This window comes from Halyomorpha halys, unplaced genomic scaffold (assembly GCF_000696795.3).
Source record: "Halyomorpha halys isolate HHAL.00 unplaced genomic scaffold, Hhal_1.1 Scaffold126.1, whole genome shotgun sequence".
Taxonomy (NCBI): domain Eukaryota; kingdom Metazoa; phylum Arthropoda; class Insecta; order Hemiptera; family Pentatomidae; genus Halyomorpha; species Halyomorpha halys.
In genome coordinates, this window is record NW_027112074.1 from 2,323,567 (window position 1) to 2,344,545 (window position 20,979).

Sequence of the window (20,979 nt, forward strand, 5' to 3'; positions counted from 1 at the left end):
TTCGCTTGATGAGTGGGTCGTAACTTGCCGGAAAATCGACGTAATATGAAAATAAATATAATGGATGTATCGCCCTATATATATATATCGACATTTTTCCCCAACTCTCCAGCCACCAATCAAACCATTGATTTCTCGGTCGTCCGACTCCGTCAGATATCCCTTTCTGTTCTCTTCACCATCCACCAGCTGGCCTCCTGCCCAGCTCATTTCAGCAGGGACCGTTTAATTACAGTAAGGACGTCGGGTTCGCCAGAGATCGTAAATTTCTTCATTGTCTTATGCCTCCATCATTGGAAGATATATTCTATCTAAGTAATAAGAAAAGATATAGTTGGAAAATTAAAATATTCCAATATAATTGGGAAACCTGGTCAAAATTGTAGAAAAAATAAAGTTTTTGCTTTTTCCCTTCTCCAATACATTGCTGAAGCTTAACAAGAAACATACATTTTTAAAGGGAAAAATCCATTAAAAAACACTTCCTTTATTTCAATAATCTGAAGAACGTTTCGGACAACCTCTCCAAATACAAAATATTATATTGAATGCACATCGATCTTACTAATATTTACATGAATTTATAGATTTAAATTATTATCATATTATATCATAATATTACTTCACAATGATATTAAAACATTGTATATTGATATTAATCACTAAATGAATTAAGAAAAACCAATTATATTTTGTAGCTACCTTAGTTACTTGATGTTTTGCATCCTCCTTTTGAGAGATTTTTCCTAATTATTAAATTTTGTAATATTTTTAGTTCTGAAATTTATAAAAGTGCATGTAAAGTTGATAACATATAACTACTTCTAATAATTCATAGATGGATTCGGTAATGTTCGAGTGTCCGAAAAATTGAAATAAAGGATTTAAAAAATATTGAGGAATTGTTTCCTTGAAAATAAAATAAATAAGTAAAAAAATATACCATACCTTAACCACAAATTAAATAATGAAGAAATATTCAAGTTTCGAATAAACTTTGAGTGTTTGTGTCATAAGGTGTGATATTTCACGATTAAGGAGTTATATTGGCATTGGCACCATGCGAAAAATCAACTATCACGCAAATCCTTATAGTACTGAGTACTGTCACACCAGAAAATGATAGTCTGCTCATGACAGTTGCTGCTATGGCTCTTCGTGTTTACTCTCACCGATGGAATGGACTTAAAAAAATATTGGAATAGCTAAATAACAATGTGATAAGGTAGAGAGTATGCAGTAAGGTAGAGCAATAATAAAAAATAATGTAAAAATAAATAAATAAATAATAAATAAATAAAATAATGTAAACAAAATAATGTTCTTCTCTTATCTATCTGTTACTATTACCATTTTCATTTACTATTTACAACCTTTAATTTTTCTTATTATATTTTACTTTTCATTGTATACCCCTGTTATTTTCTATTTATGTTTTTTCATTTCTCTAACTATGTCAAGTGTTTGTATCTTTTTTAGCCCTGACGAAGCCCAGCAACGTAGGGCGAAACGTTGGCTCAATAAAAATAGTATAATTATTTACTATTTGAGTTTTTTTGACCGCACCCGGACTACATTCCATTCAAAAAATAATGTATTTTGAAATTACTATTCAAATGCCTAAAAAAACAAAAACAGTTTTTACTTGTATAATGATACCGGATCAGTTTTAATTGTTTTTAGTAGCTCATATAATCATATTCAAATAAATCCTATACAAAATTTTATTATAATATTGCAAGTAATTATAATAGAAACGATTTTCTGATATATAATACTGAATTATTTGATCTATACTTGTACAATACTAACTCTAAAGTAAACAGCGTGCAGTTGGCCGCAATATATCAACCGTCCATAGGGAACCTATACTCAGGAGAACGATACGAACACACTAACTTCTGGCACAACACACAACTCTGCTAACTTTAGTTTACTTTACTCAACATACGTACATTTATTTATATACAATTCTGACATATTTCTTTAATTCCAAAGGGTTTTGTAAATTCTTTATTATTTTCCTTCTTCAGAAATAAAGATCTTTATATAACTTTTTATTTCTTATAACATCTGAACAACGTTATGGATTTTTTCTTATTTTCCAGTTCTTAAAATTATCTATGGATTATTACTTTAAAAAATTTATATTCAATCCTGAATATAAGTCCATTTTTTTCCTTATTTTTTTTTCTGAATTAATTTCCTCTAAAATAATACTTTTCTCATTTCTGTGTTCATACTTGCACTGGAATATATATTTTTATTAGTAAACTGCATAAGTATCATTACGCTACTTAATTGCCTAACCAAACCATAGAAAAAAGTAACTTTTATAATCATTTTGGTTTTCATATTCTGGTTGTTTATTGAATTTGTTTTGATAATGAGCCTTGACAATAGACTAAGAAAAGAAAAATCGCCCTAAATTCCAGGTTTCACATTTCAAGTTGAATCCAAAAATCAATTTAAAAAAATCCAACTGTCCATCATTGTGCTCTTCATTTCAGTAACAATTAAACTCAAAGTGAAATAAATAGTAAATAACTAATAATACTGTAAATACAATATATGTATTGATAACGATGAAGGTCTAGCATAGTAATAATTAATAAACTACCAGTTGAGCCGAAGGATGGGCTTTGAATTAGTTCAATCGATAAGGTTAATAAATGCAATCCATTTTTTATGACATCCATTGTAAATGATTGCTTCTACCTAGGGCTACAGGTTTATTCTCTAATCTTATCGTAACTGTAGATATATTTTATTATTGATGATACAGATTTTATTTTATTATTTTTAATTATTTAAATCTTAAATCGCACCAAACAGATCATTGCTGATTTAGGCCCCGATTGAAACTTTGGAATGTTAGATCTCTTGAGCGAGCATAGCATCTTGTGCTCTGGAAAAATATTTCTACTTTATTCGATTTTTCGATACTGTCTATACGTTTGCCGACGACATGTGTGTCCCAGTTAAGAATAACCCTTTAATTGTATCCCAAACTTTCCAATCCCATATCGCAGCCGTCGAAGAAGGGTGTCATGATTAGAGGATTAAAATAAATTCCATCAAATCACCTCTACCCTTCGTCGTAAACCTACTGACTGCCATACAGTATATTTTAATAATGTTGCTCATACCCCTACAGATCCGCTACCTTGGACTACAGTTGGACAAACGATTAACTTGGAATCCTCACACATGACTGAAAAGACAGGAAACTGCACGTCGATTTCGATTGCTACAGCATTTACTAGACAAACGGTCTAAACTTCCAATTCATTACATAAGACTGATCTACATGACAATAATAAGGCCTATCTGGACATACGGAGACGAGCTTCGGGGCTCCACTAAACCTTCGAATTCCTCTCGTATCCAACCCTTACAATCCAAAATACTTCGTAAAATCCTTAATGCTCCTTACTTTGTCACAAATAAAATCATCCATAAGAACCTTAATGTTCCTTTTGTAACCAATCTAGCCCGAACCAGATTTCAATTCTTCCATCAAGAACTCCCTAACCACTCAAACCCATTAATTTCTAACCTTACTTCATTTTTCATTCCGGACAATCCTCCGAGGCGTCTGAAAAGAAGATGGCCTCGAAACCTTATATTATAAAAATGTTTATAGAGTGCTACCAATGGTTAGTTTCTCTACATGCTTGTATTACACAATTATGATATTATTTCAAATTTACTTGATGTATTTTATGTACAGTTATAAATATCAATAAATAAATAAAAAAACTTTTTTCGAATTATCACATTATTTAATAATTGATTTAAATAAATGTTTTGTCGCTAATAACAAGAAGAGGTATTAATTAATAATACTTTAGAGGAAGCCATTTTAATAATTCGTTATTAATGCCCAATTAAGCTTTATTTCATTAAGAATAAGACATCGGTTGTATTAAAGATTATTTAATTGTATGTTTATATAACGAGTTTAATCAAAATCGTAAGAACTGATAAAAAAAAAAAAAGTAATAGAATGTACACTCAATAAAATATTGACACTTCCTCTGAGTCGATTAATGTTCCTGTGACATGACAAGCTTATACACTTGCCTTAAATATTTGATTTGTTTTGAAAAAAATCAAAAAAGCTGCGTAAGGCCTAAGGCTCCCAGAACGCTTCCTCACGTACAGATTCGCAATATCCTTTTGATACCTCTCCAGACAGAAGAAGAACCCAACAAAGATATAATAAAAGTTATAAAAAGGAATAAGAAGAACCTTCGTTCCATTCCTTTACAATAGAACCTCAACTAAAGAATTGAAAATGGATCGAACAGTTAACAATTGGAGCGATCGCCCATAGTTACTTTTTCTCTTCTAATTGAATCCTTTGATGATAGGAGTCAAGAAGGCCTAGAGAGAGCGTGTTCATTTTTGAATTACTTTTATTCTTTGCATTTTTAGTCTTATTAGATTAACACTTTTAAACTTCACTTTTCACCCCATAGACCGTATGGTTAGCGTGACGTATGGGACTTTGAAAATACTGTTAATTCCTTGATAATTTTAGTTATTACTATCGATTACCGAATCGAAAAAAGATTTCGCCCAAGTACGTAGAAGCGAAATTTAATAAAATATAAATTTAATAAATAGGGACTGTATTAGAAATATTTTTTTTTAATAATTTATTTATTATTATTTACAACTATATAAAATATATACAACAAGTAAATTTGCTGTAGGTGACATAGTGACATTATACAAACATGTGGAGAATCTACCCATTGATAGAACTCCAATAACATTTCTAGAGAAGATCTCGAGGCCATCTTCTTTTCAGAAACCTAGGAGGATTATTAGGTAATGAAGGAGAAGCCAGGTTAGAAACAAGTGGATTTGGGTGGTTGGGAACTTTATCATGGAAGGAATCTGGTTTTGGCCAATTGGGCAACATATGGGACATGATGAGGTCATGATGGATGACTTGAATTGTGACAAAGTAAGGAGCATTATGGATTTTACGAAGGATTTCGGACTGTAAGGATTGGATTCGGGAGGAATTTGATGGTTTAGTAGAGCCCCAAAGCTCAACTCCGTATGTCCAGATAGTCCTTATAATAGTCTTGTAGATCAGTCTTTAGTAATAGGTTGGGAATTTAGACCGTTTGTCTAGTAAATGTTGCAATAGTCGGAATCGATGACCAGTTTCCTGTCGTTTTAGTCTTGTATGAGGATTCCATGTCAATCTTTTGTCGAGATGTCCTAAGTAACAGATCTGTTCAACAGGAATAAGTGGGGTATTATTAAAGGATAATGTAGGGCAAGAGGTCATGGGTTTAACTCGAAGGGTAAATGTGATTTGGGGGTATTTATTGGAATTAGTTTTAATCCTCCAATTTTGGCACCATTCCTCAAGGGTGGTGATGTGGGATTGGAGGGTTTGGGATACAATGTATGGATCATTGTTCACTGACAATAGACTATAGTGGTGAGGATAGTGTTAGAATGGGTTGGGATGTCAACAGTGAAAACTGTATAAAGAATAGGTCCAAGGATACTACCCTGAGGTACACCAGAAGACTGACGGAATAGGGATGAATAAGCGCCGTTGTAATTTACTTGAAATACTCTGTCGGAGAGATTTAAATTTACGGATCTTGTTTAGCAGTCCTGGATTCCAGACTCGATCAAAAGCCTGTTCTACATCAAGAAAGACTCCCGAGGAGTACATTCCACGCTCCAATGAAGACAAGACAACATCAACCACACGATGGCATTGCTGGATAGTGGAGTGGGATGTTCGGAATCCAAACTGGTGGTCTGGGATTATATGGTTGGAATCAAGGATGGGATACAGACGTTTCAAGATGAGTTTTTCAAGGATTTTACCCATGATAGGTAACAGAGAGATAGGACGGTAGGAGGATTCTGGAGGCTTTTGAGGTTTGGTATTACAAATATAAAAATATAGTTGCAATCATGAATTTAAAAAAAAAAACTTGAAATTAAATAAAAAATAACTTATAATACAGGGGTAGGTCTCTTTAGAACAATTATATAGTTAACAATATATAAACATCAAATAATAAATGCTAATGCTCCATATTTATATTTGGGGAAGCATAAGGTGGTTAAACAGAAAGGTTTTAAACGAGGGTAGGATTGATACATACGTATGGTAAAAGGAATGGAGTTCCAGTGAAAGGCAGCTAAGGTAACAAAAAATTTATCAAACGCAGCAGTTCGGTGATGTCGAGGGTAAATGTCAAATAAATGGGACCTGGTAGTACAGGACTGAGAATTGAAATGTAGGTTTTCCAAGATATAGGAGGGGCGCTAAATACTAATACGTTGAAAGGAAAGAAAGCTAGGAAATACTTGTATCAGAAGGATGGATAGAGCCAGTTCATCTTGGCGTAATACTGTAATTTGGGTATTTCTCGTGATACCGAAAATAAACCGTACTGAACAATTCATGGGACGTTTAAGCTTAGCTTCGAGATAAACAGAGAGTCCACCGTATACCAGGTAACCGTAGTCAAACTGAGGGAAAAAAGAGAGGAAACTAAGAGTTGACAGATTTTAAATGGAAGGAGATAATGGATTCAATTAAATTGTGCTTCAGGGTTGCAACAGTTCGACGAGAAAATTGGGAGATGTGGGGTTTATTATAATTTTATGGTTAATAGAAAAATTAAAAAATCTGATAAAGATTTCACCGATGCACATTAAGTAGAAACTACTATTATATATATATTTTTTTTTATAAAACTGTGATAAAAGATATTTTTTAAATAAACGAGAAAAAAAAATTAGTTAGAAAAAAACCAAGGAGAAATTTCTTTTGAAACTACTTTAAAATTAAGATTAAAAATTGTATAATTCGCAGCAACGCCTGACCATAAAGAAACTCCGGATAGGGGCTTTTAAATGGATTTTATGAATTCCCCCCTCGTTCAGAGAAAGTGTAACCTCAGTGCGGCCCAAAGAATGGAAACAGAAGGAACCTCCACGGCGCATACAAACACAGATCCACAAAGACTTTTCTAAGCAACTGATTTCTGAGATTGACAAGACAAGGTTGTGACAAGAATTCTCTCTTCTGTATAGACATAGTTTCTACGGTACATACGGATTAGCTTCATTATTTGTAGTATGACAATTTCAAATAATCTGTATTATTATATTTTTTAAAAAGATATTTTTTTTTTTAGTTATGTTCCTTTCATTCTTATTCAGCGATGTTTTATAATTTAATATGTAATTAATTTATAAAGAAAACGATGGAAATTAGTATACAAGGGTTTATTATTTACATTTATTGCTATTGAATTAGTAAATAATAAACAATGACTTATCTGGTGTGTCACTCACATCACCTTCCAAGTAACTAAAACGTTAAGATTTACAAAACTATTATCCTAACTAGAACAGCACCTTATTGTTTTCTACAATAAAGTATTGCGTAAAATTTTCGGACCCAAGAAAGATATGTTGAAAGGAAAATTCAGAAGAAGATACAACGCCAAATAGGGAGATTTGCGTCCGGTAAATATAATTCAGGTTACAGTATTGCTGCAAATAAGATTGGCGTATAAGGTGACAGGGCTTAGTAGCGATCTAATCCCTAAAAGGTTTATAAACACTAAAATGTACCAAAGGGGAAGGAGGGAGGGAGGGAGAGGGAGACGGGGAGAGAGAGGGAGAGAGAGAGAGATTTAATTTTAATTACATTTATAAATTGATCATTGAACTTATATCATCCTCAAAGTTAAGATTATGTAAGCCGGAAACTAAACGCCGGTCAGGAGAAAAAAAAGTTTGAAAACTCGAAAAGGGTTCTTCATATTCTCATTTTTCATCATTAAAAAGTCGAAGACTTGAGAACTTCTAAGGAATCTTTTCTTTGATAGATCTGTTGAATGATCACTGAAATGGTTGTCAAGAATCTGAAGGAGGAACGGGAGATTCGATGATTGATTGAAAAGGAAAAAAAATTGTGTGACTAATTCAAAATAAAATTACTAAACTCAAGGTTTTTGACAGTTATTTTAAAACTCAGAACTTACATTTTTATATTCTTCTAGAACATTTTTGTGATAGGCTAATGTGGATTATGAGAGAGCCCTAAACGGTCAGAATGACATTAAAACCAATGATGGGCATTCAGATTGATCGTGTAATACTACGAAGCGAGAAGTACTACATTCATTTAGTACATTTCACTTTATTATTACTAGAAATAATGACCGAACTTTTTTTCTATTTATTATCAATCGAAATAGTAAGCCAAAAGTAAGCATCAGTCGAGCTGTAGTGTAGGAGTCTTCGTAATTCATGTCAGTTACTTCAGCCTGGCTTTTGAATTAGGATTGTCATTCCGACTGACCATCTTTATAGTGCAAACAAAACAAAAATGTCACAATTCCGCATCAGCATTCAATTTCCAATGATTGTTATTCAGTGTAGTTTAAATATCCTTTTGACGATATGGTCCTAATGAAATCATCATTACCTGTTATCAACACATAACTAACCTAAACATATATTTTTTAACTTATTTAAATGTGATTATAATGATTTTTATTTTGTTTTCAGGTGAGTAAACATCTGTTTCCTCTTTTGTTGCTAAAACGAGTAAGTAACCAACAACAATATCATTCTGTTTACGTCATAACATTATACATATATGCACTATATTTTGGAAAAATGGTGAGTTTGAATACCCAACCCATAAGTTGTACGTAAATGAAATTAAATATTTAAGGTTGTTGTAAACCCGAGATATTCCAGAACCTTTTCTGGAAAAACGGACTTATCAAAAGTGCAACTTAATACTATTTTACACTTTTACACCATTTTTTAAAAGGAACTCTAATTTGATTTTGACCAAACCCGTTATATCAATGTATAATTGTAATATGAACTAATAATATTTATTATTTATAGCATTAATTATAAGATGTTCATGGTATTTAATGTCAACCTCATTGAAGATCCCCATTATAGTTATTGAACTGGCTTGACAGGGCTTGAATATTGAATTTTCAAAATAGTTTCCTCTAAAATACTTTTAATTTTATTTGAAATAATTATCAATTTCTCATTGCGACCAATAAAAAAAAAATTAATATAAAATATTAAACATTTGGGTAATATTTAATATTTAGTATTCTTTGATAGAAAGAGCTGAAATAATTAAAACCAAGTTTCAGAAATAAGAATATTGATATAGCTGCATATTAAATCATATTATTACGTTGTAGAAGGTAATAGAGAGTGAAAAAACAGAATGTAAAAGTGTTTTTGTGTTTCTGTGGTTGTTACGACAATAGTCAATTTTTTTTATCTAATAATGTTAGGAAGCACTACGTCACCAAATTTTTTTTCCTCATTGGTGCGTGGGGCTGATTTCAGGGGATGATGGGACAATGGGTTGAAGGAACCCCATTCGGAATGCATTCGAAGAGAGGAATGGGATATTTAAAAAATGGGGAAACAGTCGGTTATCAGTCTAACGGTGACGCCTTCACCATCTCTCTCACTTCACCTACAATATAATTTAAACATATTTAGTCAATGATTTTAAATTATATTGTTTGGGAAGTAATCCTGCCAATAAGTATTAAATCAACGTACCTTCACCTTAAATATTCAGTCTTTTTTTAATTCACTCCAGCTAAACATGAAAATATATTGAATAGTGCTACTGTCGTAAATAATAAAGAAATCTCTTTTTTAAATTGAACAAGAATTATTCCTTTCAGTACAAAATAGGAGAGTAAATTCAAGGTGCCAGATGTGCTCAACATGCCAGATTTTTTTTTAATTCAAAGTCGTTGATTTAGACCAAAGGAAGCTACAGTACAGAAATTCAACATAGTAGTAGGCTATAGGATACTCCTTATCTATAGACTTTGATCTTTCTGTATATATTTCTGATCTTTAGTTAGTAAAAGAAATCACTACTATAAACCCACACATCACTAATTTCTGAAAAATAAATGTATTTGTTTTTAGATACCTTAAAAAAATATTTATCAGGATTTTCTTTTTAGGAAGTTTGATTATATTAATTTTTTTTTTAATTTTTGAGGTAAAAAAAACTTCTAATCTAACTATGATTATGAAAATGACATGATTTCAAGGGAAAGTGAAAATATGACAAATTATGTGGATTGTAAAGGTGCATGAGTATGGGACAATGGTCTGGAAACGTTGTACAATGAAAAATATAGAATAGATTATTTTGGAAGTTTTTTTACCTTAATAATTTAAAAATAATAATATTTATCAGATAACCAACTTCAGATTTCTTTTAGATTGGTTTGAATCTTTTTGACGAAAAGGTTGAAAAACTCATTTTTAAGAAATTCTTTTTTCAAAATTATGTTTAAGAGTCTCATACATGTTCTAATTTAGGTTATATTTTGTCGTGAATTGCTTTCTTCATACATTTTCTAGTAGTTTCTAATAAATTCTAGTTTTCTATTTAATTTTTTTTCATGAGTTAATTTATATGTATTTATATATTTATACCAATTCACATGTATAATGATAGGAACAATATAAATTAGATTGGGAAAAGCCAACTGCGGAAACAACAGCCCACAATTTATAGTACAGGAAGAAGAGTTTGACCCAAATGGCCAGCCCAGTAGAACAGATGGTGGTTCCAAAGCAGGCGATAAAGTACGGTAATTAAGCTACAATTGGTATTAATGTCAGGCTTTTCCAGGACTTGTTTGGAGGCTACGGTAGGGGGGGTCATTATCTGTTTGGAGGCGAGCGCTGCACCAAACCTTAGTCTTCTTTAAAAAAGATCTGGTGTAGTGGGGACATCACACAACTTTCATTTGTTATAAAAATTTGTATTTTAGAGTTTCTTAATTTTTTCCCAATGATTATTTATCAAATTCTTAAATATTTCGCAATGATTCGCTATTCATTACAGCTAACAAAGAGAACTATTTAGGGAAGATTTTTTTTTTTTAATTTGCTCTTAAGCCCGGCTAGAATATTCAATTAAGATATGACCTATCTGATATTAAATAGCACTTAATTGTACTTAGATTAACTGAGTTTATTTTAAATCGTAAGCCTTTTTGGAGAAAATAAAAAAAATAAAATTAAAATTTAAAAAGTTTATAAAAAAATAAATGTTTCTCTAATGTGTCGCTTTTTGTTGATCAATTTTAACGGAAAAGCCTTTGTAACATTTCATGCATACACATGGTCTAAATATTTGATTTCAGTCATGCGACTTTTCGTTTTTGTGCTGAGCAGTTCAACCACACACATACAGACTTACTTGCGTGAATCGATTATTTGGGCTCAGTGTAATTACATCGAAAACTTGAATCTGAAATTTAAAAATATCTGCTTTATTTTATTTTTATTAATTTTATGAAATTCAAAAATATTGATAATCAGGAAATTAGATGATGAGGATATGGTAACTAAGGATGGCTTTATGGAGTAAATTAAAAAATTTTTTTCAAAGCCTTAGGACCGTTTTAGCGTTTCTCTTAAAAAAAAAATCTTTTTGGTTGTAGAAAATCGGTCAACCCGTTAAAGTGATAAGCACAGACCCGAAATCTTTTTTTCTTTTTTTTACTAAAAGAACTGTTAAGCACATATATTCCTAGAAAACTATTCATCGAAAATTGGAAACGGTAGAAAAGTAATAAAATACGAAGTAAAATTAATGATTTACCTTATATCAGTCTCTTAATGTATCTCTGTAGCTCATAACAGCGAAGGAATATCTGAAATTTAAAAATAATGTATTAATATTTATACGGGTATAGAGCAAAAGAAAATTGTGATGGAGAGACTGGAGATGGGCTTAAATATGGGAATTAACGGTAATATGGGCTTAACATGGGAGGTGACAGTGGGGTAAGGATTGGGAGTGTTCTAAGGGGGAGGGGAAAGGAATAGAATTACAAGACAAAAAAATACATCTAATAAAAAATTTGCCCACCCATATTAATTGAATAGACATTAAATTTAAGTTTTCTTTGATAATTTTTTTTTAATTTCTAAACCCCACGGACGATGTGTACGTTTTGATATAAGGGTAGAGAAGGGGCAGTGGGAATTGGTGAAATCAAACTTTTTGTTTGCATTTGATGAATGAAGAAAAGAAATATGACGGATATAGATGGGGGAGGTCTTATGTCTGGTGTTTCATGACGGGGCTCACCAGTTGACATGTCAGTAGTAAGTTAGTAGGGTCTGAGATTGTTTAGGTCTGTTTTGCCACCTTTGAGGGTGCCCTGTTGGTGTTAATGCCTGAAATACTGTTAGTGTAATGTTGGAAGCCATCAAAGAAATTGATGTACCTCCGGGGCTTTGATAAACCTGAAGTCAATATATTTGAAAATATCACAGATGTGGGATCACCAACATCAATAAAACATATATTTGCTAATCGAATTCGAAAAATAAAGAATTGAAAGAGAAAGCCTAGGGTGTGTCAACTGCCTTTGTTGTATATTATAGAGCGCATGACACGTACAATACCTAGATTCAATAATGGGCAATTATTACATTGAACAAGTGGGACTATAAAATGGTAAAAATTTATAGTGCTGCCCTAAAAAGGTTTGTTGTAAAAAAGAGAACTCGTATGAATTTCATCATATTTTGTTCTTGAGAGTAATCCCTTATCGGAGCTACGTTTGTATTAAATGTTTCTTAGTGAGATAAACATTTCAACTATTTATTTAAATATCTATATTACTAAAAAATATATTTATAAATATATCAATTAATTCACACTTGAAAAATTATAACTGACGACAACGGAATATGTTTAAAATATATAACAATTATTTATATCCCCGAACTAGAGTTATCTTCCACAATGATTTATCTTTCTACGTTTTGCTCCAGAAAAGTGTTCCGCCATAATTAGAAGACAGAATAGGCGAGAAGAGATTCGATCAGACTTCATTAGGAGACTCCCAGAGGATAACCCACTTTCCTCTAGGACTCATCGAAAATCACAGTAATTTCAGAACCTGATTTTTGGAAGCGGGTTCTTTCTGGCGTTAAAACTCTCTTCGTGGGACCTCAGAGCCCAAACCTAAATCTATAATATTAAAAATTAAACTATCCGCCCATTTTCGTTTCGATCATTTACATTTATATAAGGTAATAGGTCTCATTCGTTCTACTTCAGAAACGAAAATAAAAAACGATGGGAGGTTTGTTCTGCTCTTATTGGAACTCTTAGACAAAGGAAAATATATCCCTGTGTAATAAATATATCCCCTATAAATATAAAAATATATCCGCTAGTAATAAAGTTGATTTCTGCATCATCACTTTTATTAAACGCTTTAAAGTTAGTTTATCTCCATTGTCACATCTTTAATTATAGTAACAAGGCTTGATTGAGTACAGAAGGACACAGTTTGAGTAACTTACATTGTTTCAATTATGCAAATATTCTTTGATCTAATTTACAGTCTAAAAATTATTTAATTAAATCCGCTGAATATTTATTCGCAAAATTAAATTAATTAAATCTTCTGTCTCCTTATTACTAGGATGTATTAATCTTATGAGTATAGCAGAATTAACATTTTTTAAAAATCAAATATTCCTCTCTTTTCAACTAGCATACATTTTTTTGTAACAAGAGATAATTTTTTAATATTGACAAAAAATTTGAGTCAGCTTTGTTCTGTAAACAGTTAGAAGATAAATTTTAAAGAAACGTTGTCCTGTCATCATATTTAACAACTCTGTAATTTTCTGAGAGTTTCGATTTCTTTTCATTAACTTGGAATTCAGTGTTAATCATTGATGATGTAACTTCAGGGATAAGAAGTTATTATGTAATATAGAACAAGGAAAGATGCTGTGGACCACCTAGCATCAATTAGTATAAATTTGTTTTTATATAGTTTATTGAAGTAACAACAGTTTGTTTGTTTTTGTATAATGGCATACAACATCATTGGTCATCAACGCCATTTATTGGTTATTTAATTTTGCTCAATTTTGTTTTATTTATTTAATGTTTAATTTTATTTTATTTGAGAGGAGTGAGTGAGCCTCGTGTGACCTACGACTAGTAAGAATACTGAGTAGAGTAGTACTATAGTAAAAGAAGTGTAAAGCTACATTTGTATCAAAAAATAATTAATTAAAATTAAATGCTTAAACATGTGTTTTATTTATTATTTTTCAGCTAAAAATCCTACTTCTCTAATAAAAATAAACTAAGGGCTAGAGTTAGATTTTTCCCTAATTAAGGACAGCCCTACTTTCTCAAGCTAGGTGGACCCCCGAGGACAACCCAAACCCACAGGGTTGACTCACAGCTACCGTACCAGAACAAATTAGCTGTTACAGCTGGATTCAATCACGGGTCCTTGGAGTTGATGGCAAGGCACCTTACTCACAACACCACTTCCCGTACATACAAAATCGTATTAAATAGATTCAAAATGCGTCTAGACATGTGGTTTCAGAATATTTTTTTTCTTGTAATCGCAAGTATTGTAGTGAGTGCATATAATACATGTAAGAGTTTTAACAGTCCATTTTAAATGAAATTTTATACTATTTCTCGAATCCTGGTTCATGGGAAGTTTTCTCTACGTCATTTGAGGCATGAAACTTAGCTTTATACTGCTCTTACAATACCAGATAATATAAAAAATAATAAAGTTTTACTGTAATTGGTGCAAAGTGAATCATTTATAATTAACATGATGGACATGTCGTACTAATCGTATGATATTAATAAGATAAAGAATTACAATAGTATAAATATTATATAATAATTGAGTTTAATAACTATAATAATAAGATGAGCTGAGACGAGACAGAGAGCGGGCGATGTTCCCATTCTGGATAACGGTAAAGCCAGTCTTCTGCCGTTAGTTCTGCCCTACATCTCAGTTCTTCAGTCATCGAAAGTGAAAATATCAAACTCTCTAAATAACGTATCTCTGTTATGTACGTACATACAATTACATACATAATAGTTATAACAGTAAAATAAAAATACTATATAGACAACCCATTAATAGTTGTATAAGACAGAATTTCCAAACTATAATCAGTATTGATAAGTTAATGTTTGTGATAGGAGTACAGCTAATTTTCAATAAAAAAAAAATTTGTAATAAATTCAGTAAATCCTATATACATACAACTACATGAGAATTATAACCCATTCTTTTTTTTCTTAAGAGAGAATACTGTTTTAGGAAAAAAAAAAAAAACTGATTATCTTCCTTTCAGATACCTCCAATGATAGAAAATATATCAGAATAATAAAATATAAATAAAATTGATAAGTTCCAAAGATTATTTTTTCATTTTTTAAACAAAAATAAAATAAGAAGTGAAAATCTACACTTTTTTTATTGATATATTGTGATATCTATCTTAATTTATATCAGTGAATACAATTTATTATATTTTTGCTTCTCATGTTTCTTTTCTTAAGATGAGATCAAACAAATAAAAACTCATTGATTTTAATATTACGTATATTATTATTATCATAGAGTGAAGTATGATTTAATGAAGCTCCTAAAAGAAAGGGATTTTACCAGCTTCGACGAGGTCTACTGTGTAGATAAGGATGGATCCACAAGACATGCGGATATTGTTGCTTTCCCTAAGAAGGTGAAGTCAGCAATTATTCTGGATCCCACCATGAGATATGAAAATAACGACCTTGACCAGAAAAATAAGGTAGATAGGGAAAAGAAGGAAATCTACGATAAATGTATCCCTTTCCTCAAGGAGAAGTTCCGTGAGGACTACGGAAAACGAGACTTCAACGTGACTTCAACCTCTGGTTCGGAGCCCGTGGAACGATCCCCAGCACAACTACGAGCTTCATGGAGGAGCTCGGGGTCGAGGTCCAGGACGTGGCTAGGTTGACAGAGAATATAATACTTGACTCCCTGGGAATCATACACCACCACATGCATGGAAATTATTGAGTAATGTAGTCATCCAGAGGAAGGATGGCATGCATATATTGCATATCTTGTTTGTTATTTTATTTGTTACATTATTATTTTTGTATATATTATTAATATTTATTGTATATTAATTTTAACATACCATTTGTTGATTTTTTTAAAAATTTAAATCTATTACTTAAATAACTCCATCACTATTTTATCCATTATTCTGTTAAAGACACATTGGGTTGAAGCCAAATTATGAAAGGGAAACAGAAGGGAAGGAAAAGAAAAAAGAGGGAAAAGGGAAAGGATATAAAAGGGGAAAAAATCATGAAAAAGAAAATGGGGAAAAATCATGAAAAAGAGAGAAAAAAAAGTCATGTTTTAATGGTATATATTGCTTATATTTATAATTATTATTTTATTATTGTATACTTATATAGGCTTATTTATGATAAGATTAAAAATAGTGTCTGATTGGACTAAAATAAGTATGCTGTGTGATTTGCAACCCATTGAAGTTGGTCAGCACAACTTTTTATTTTAATAAAGTTTTTCCTTCATAATTTGGGCACAACTAGTCATAACAATATTTTAGATATACATACAAAATATATATAGATACATTATATAGAACAGAAAACCGAACCCCATCTATAAACAAAGTAATATAAACCCCCAGCTCACCCCCTTCTCTTCTTAACTTAAGTACTCGAAAATCAAACCATAAAATAAAATAAAATATACCTTTAACTACACTATTATAAAATTCAAATAATCTTTTAATCCAATTAAATTATTTTATCCTTTTTTCGATAAAAATCTTTAACGATCCTGATCATTCATTTAATTAAAGCCCTGCGCTTTCATTGAAAATTTTTAAAACAAAATAAAAAAAAAGTTAGAATTCGAAGATTCCAAAAGCAAATTTAAGAAAAATCAATTTTTAGTCATCATGAAAAAATAAATGCGGAATAACATAAAACTGAAATCTTTTAATTTTAGTTTTTATATTTTCGAAATGAATCCGCCGGCTTGCGAGAAGGATAATTTCTAATTCATGTCCTCAAACAAAAAAAAAGAATCTTTGGGGAAAATAAAATTTCTTTACTTTTTTCTTTAAAAATTTTTAATATTTAGTTTGGCATTTTATCAACTTTATTTGATTTCATATAGAATGTTATCTCAAAAAAATTATTAGTCATAAGTGAAAAATTCGAAAAATAAATAAATAAAAACGTCATCTAATTATAAAAATGTGTGAATTTCGGTATATAATAAAGTTTCACTATTCTTTAGTCTTTTGATTCTTCTATCTATCTCATTTCTTATTTTTTTTTTTACAAATCTTCGCCTAAGGATCAATTTTTATGTATATCTATTTTATCTGTATTAATATTTCAAGGCTTAAGAATATATTTTATATAATTTATTTTTATTGCTGAGACCCATGAATGTTTTGAGTTGGGTAGTCAGACTTGATGAAGTCAATCTCTTTTATTGCATTTGATGCATTTTAAGAGGGGACTGAGGAAAGGAAATATGACGGATATAAATGGGGAAGCGGTCTTTTTTATTTTACGGTTTTACTATTTTTAATATATAATATATTTTATTTTTATTTCAAAAATAAAATTATGGGAAAGTACTGTGCTTGGCACATGACTGTCAAGGGAAAGTAGTGTATGGAATCTGATAAAATTAATATTTGGCCATTATTATACTGCTCTCCAACATTCTTCAATTTTTTTTTTAATATAACCTATATAAATGAAATATAAGTTTTCATCTGCGCAAACAAAAATAACAAATTGAAGTTGCTAAAATCTATTAGAGTGGTAGTAAACCGAGTATTATCGAATTCATACTCGAACCAATTTTTTATTTTTTTTATTTTTTATTTATTGATATTTACAACTGTATAAAAAATACAACAAGTAAATTTGATCGTAATGACATAATGATATGATACAGGATGTAGAGAAACTACCCAGTAGTATACCTCTAAAAACAGTTTACAATATAAGGTCACGAGGCCATCTTCTTTTCAGGCGCCTCGGAGGATTGCCAGAGGGAATTTATTATGGAAGGAATAATATCGGGTTCGGGCTAGATCGGTTACATAAGGAACATTTAGGTCTTTATGGATGGTTTTATTAGTAACAAAATAAGGAGCATTGAGGATTTTACGAAGGATTTTGGATTGTAAAGATTGGATACGAGATGAATTCGAAGGTTTAGTGGAGCCCCAAAGCTCAACTCCGTATCTCCAGATGGGCCTTATTATTGTCATGTAGATTAGTGTTTTGTAATGTGTTGGAAGTTTAGACCGTTTGTCTAGTAAGTGCTGTAATAGTCGGAATCTGCTGGGGTAAGAGCCACATTATTAAAGTATACTGTAGGACAAACGACAGGTTTACGACGAAGAGTAAATGTGATTTGTTGGGATTTATTTTTATCCTCCAATTTCGACACCATTCTTCGAGGATTGTGATATGGGACTGGAGAGTTTGGGATGCAATAAAAGGGTTATTACTAACTGTGAGCACACATGTATCATCAGCATACGTGGTAAGGATAGTGTTAGTTGTTGGGATGCCATGCCAGCTGTATAGACGGTGTAGAGGATGGGACCGAGAATACTACCTTGAGGAACACCCGAACCAATTTGAATTAGCTCCCAACTTTCTTCTATCACAAAATCGGACGAGTCATTTTTGAAATATACCTGTGTTGGCAATATGCCCATGCATAGACAAAAGTAGCCGGTGGAATCTGACGATTTCGTTAAAATAGGATTAACTGTTAGATAGATTAAGCCCTAACATAAATTTGACTATCAAGGGAGAGATAGACACGAACTAAATTTGTTCCTTCCTATCTAAAATGAACATTTTGGATTCTGAGGTCCTTTGTCTTTTGAATACCTTCCTAAATACAAAACTTTCCCTCTTTCTATAGAGAAAAAGAAATAAATGAAATGCTTTGCTTTTAGGATTAACCTCGTATTTCAGCTATTTACATGCTTAAGCTAATTTGAAGGCTTCTGCTACAATATTTTTTAATAATTTTAAAAATAAACGTGTTAACAATGTAAAAGTTACTGATCAACTATCTCCATGGTATAATAATATACTTTCACTAAGGTCGTGAGGTAGCAACCCTTTGTTTGTTGTCCTTGCGAGTGAAAACTCTTTTCTTTCTTAATTAGAGCGAAAGTGTAAGGATTTAATGAACTTTTTTTATATTGTTATGATAATTGTAGAATTCATATTATACATTATACACTGTAATAAACTCCTGATAAAATTTCATTAATCATAAGTTGATGTAAAAGTTCTGTGTGACAATTTAAATCTTATGAAAGTAACAATTTCTTCAGCTAATAAAGTTCACTATTTTTTGGCCAATACAGTTAGTTTTAGTTAGTTATTAACAATGTTTATGATTTTACTCTGTTTATGATGTTGGGTTTTATATTCATAGTGAAAATGAAAAAAAAAATCCTCAGAATCGAATATTTATATGTAATTGTAATTTTTTGAGGTCAAGAGGGAAATAAGGTTCCATGTCGGCCTGCAGTCAAATTTGTGTTTGGGCATAATTAATCGAACAGCTAATCCAATTTTAATGTATTTTCAAGAATTGCGCGGGTTGGTATCTAGTTGGTCCCATATTGATTTTATCAGATTCCATTGACTACTTTCGTGGGCGCATGCGTAAACTTTTTTTCTTTTTTTTGGCATAGGTATCTTTCTAAAACGGCTCATTCGATTCTGCCTAAACTGATAAGAAAGTAAGGAATTAAGTGTCCAGTATAATTTTTATCCCCTAGCTTCACTACGCCGTTTTTCTGGGCACGTTTATTTGTTATTTGCTCCTCAAACACAAATTTTATTCTAAAATAACAAATCAGATCTACTTCAAAATAATTATTCCTAACCTTTAAATATTAGTAATTATGTGCATATCTGTCGATTTTTAATGGTGAGGAATGTATACTTATCTATGAAAATGGTAAGGTTTCATATTAATATTTTTTTTATCAAACATTTGTTTGCGAATGAGTAGCTCATTGGCAAGGCAATGGACTACTAACTCCAAGGATCCGGTTTCGAATCCGACTGTGGCTGATAATTATTATCTATTACCAGTAACCGTTGTGCTGGCATTGTGGGTTGGGAAGCTCTATGGCGTCCCATAAAGTGGGTATGCTTAATTGGGTAGAAATCTGGCGGTCGAGCGTGATCTGACCTAATCACCACCTTGCAGAACCATTGGTCTAGTAACAGTACTTCCTTACAAAGTACGCACCCCTGACCCTTCATGGGTTGATCACAGATTTAATTTAATTTGATAATATTACCACTTAATTATCAGAAAACAACGTTATAAAATAGTTCCATAATCGAGTAAAAAAAAGTCTTCTAAGTACATAGCCAGCATTTTAAATTTTTTTGTTTATTAAATGTTCAAGGATTATGTGGGTTGGAATCGTGTTGATTACATCTCGATTTTGTAGATTCCGACCACAATTTACATTTTTTTTTTCGAACTCCTACTAAAACTATGATTACATTATGAGTACATACATATTCCAAGAAATTGAATATGTATACTAGTTCGTCTTGTCCCCCTTGGATTGCCTTATGGCATCATAAGGTGTTAATTGTATGGTCCAATTAAGGAGTATAGACTAAGGTTATCCTATGACTAACGCCATTGGATTAATGGAACGTGAAAAGACCGTTCCGCTACACAATTATTTGCTCAATTCACACTTGCGACAATTTTCGTTTATGGAATATATGCCAATTACTTATTTGGAGGGAATTAGAGATTAGCGAGAAAATGATCTAGTACTACTTTTTAAATATCAGTATCAAATTTGATCCACTACTTTAACTAAACCATGTGCAAGGGTATTTTTCTTGATATTTTTGTTTATCTATAATATATTTTAAGCACAAACAACAAACCGCATTTAATTACAAATAAAATTGATTTTTAAACTTTGAAATATAGGTAATTTTGTACCCACCTACTGAGCAGA

The 20,979-nt window shown here is 31.3% G+C and overlaps 1 protein-coding gene and 1 long non-coding RNA gene across 4 annotated transcripts in view; one reads left to right on the forward strand and one right to left on the reverse strand.

The window, feature by feature from the left end:
- Positions 1 to 20,979, reverse strand: part of LOC136796398 (uncharacterized) — a 228,557-nt gene that overhangs the window by 138,203 nt on the left and 69,375 nt on the right. The window contains exon 2 of the long non-coding RNA XR_010844109.1: positions 11,696 to 11,747. This is a non-coding gene — a long non-coding RNA (uncharacterized lncRNA). The remainder of the gene's footprint in view (positions 1 to 11,695; positions 11,748 to 20,979) is intronic.
- Positions 1 to 20,979, forward strand: part of LOC106678144 (carboxypeptidase D) — a 184,728-nt gene that overhangs the window by 80,516 nt on the left and 83,233 nt on the right. The window lies entirely within an intron of this gene.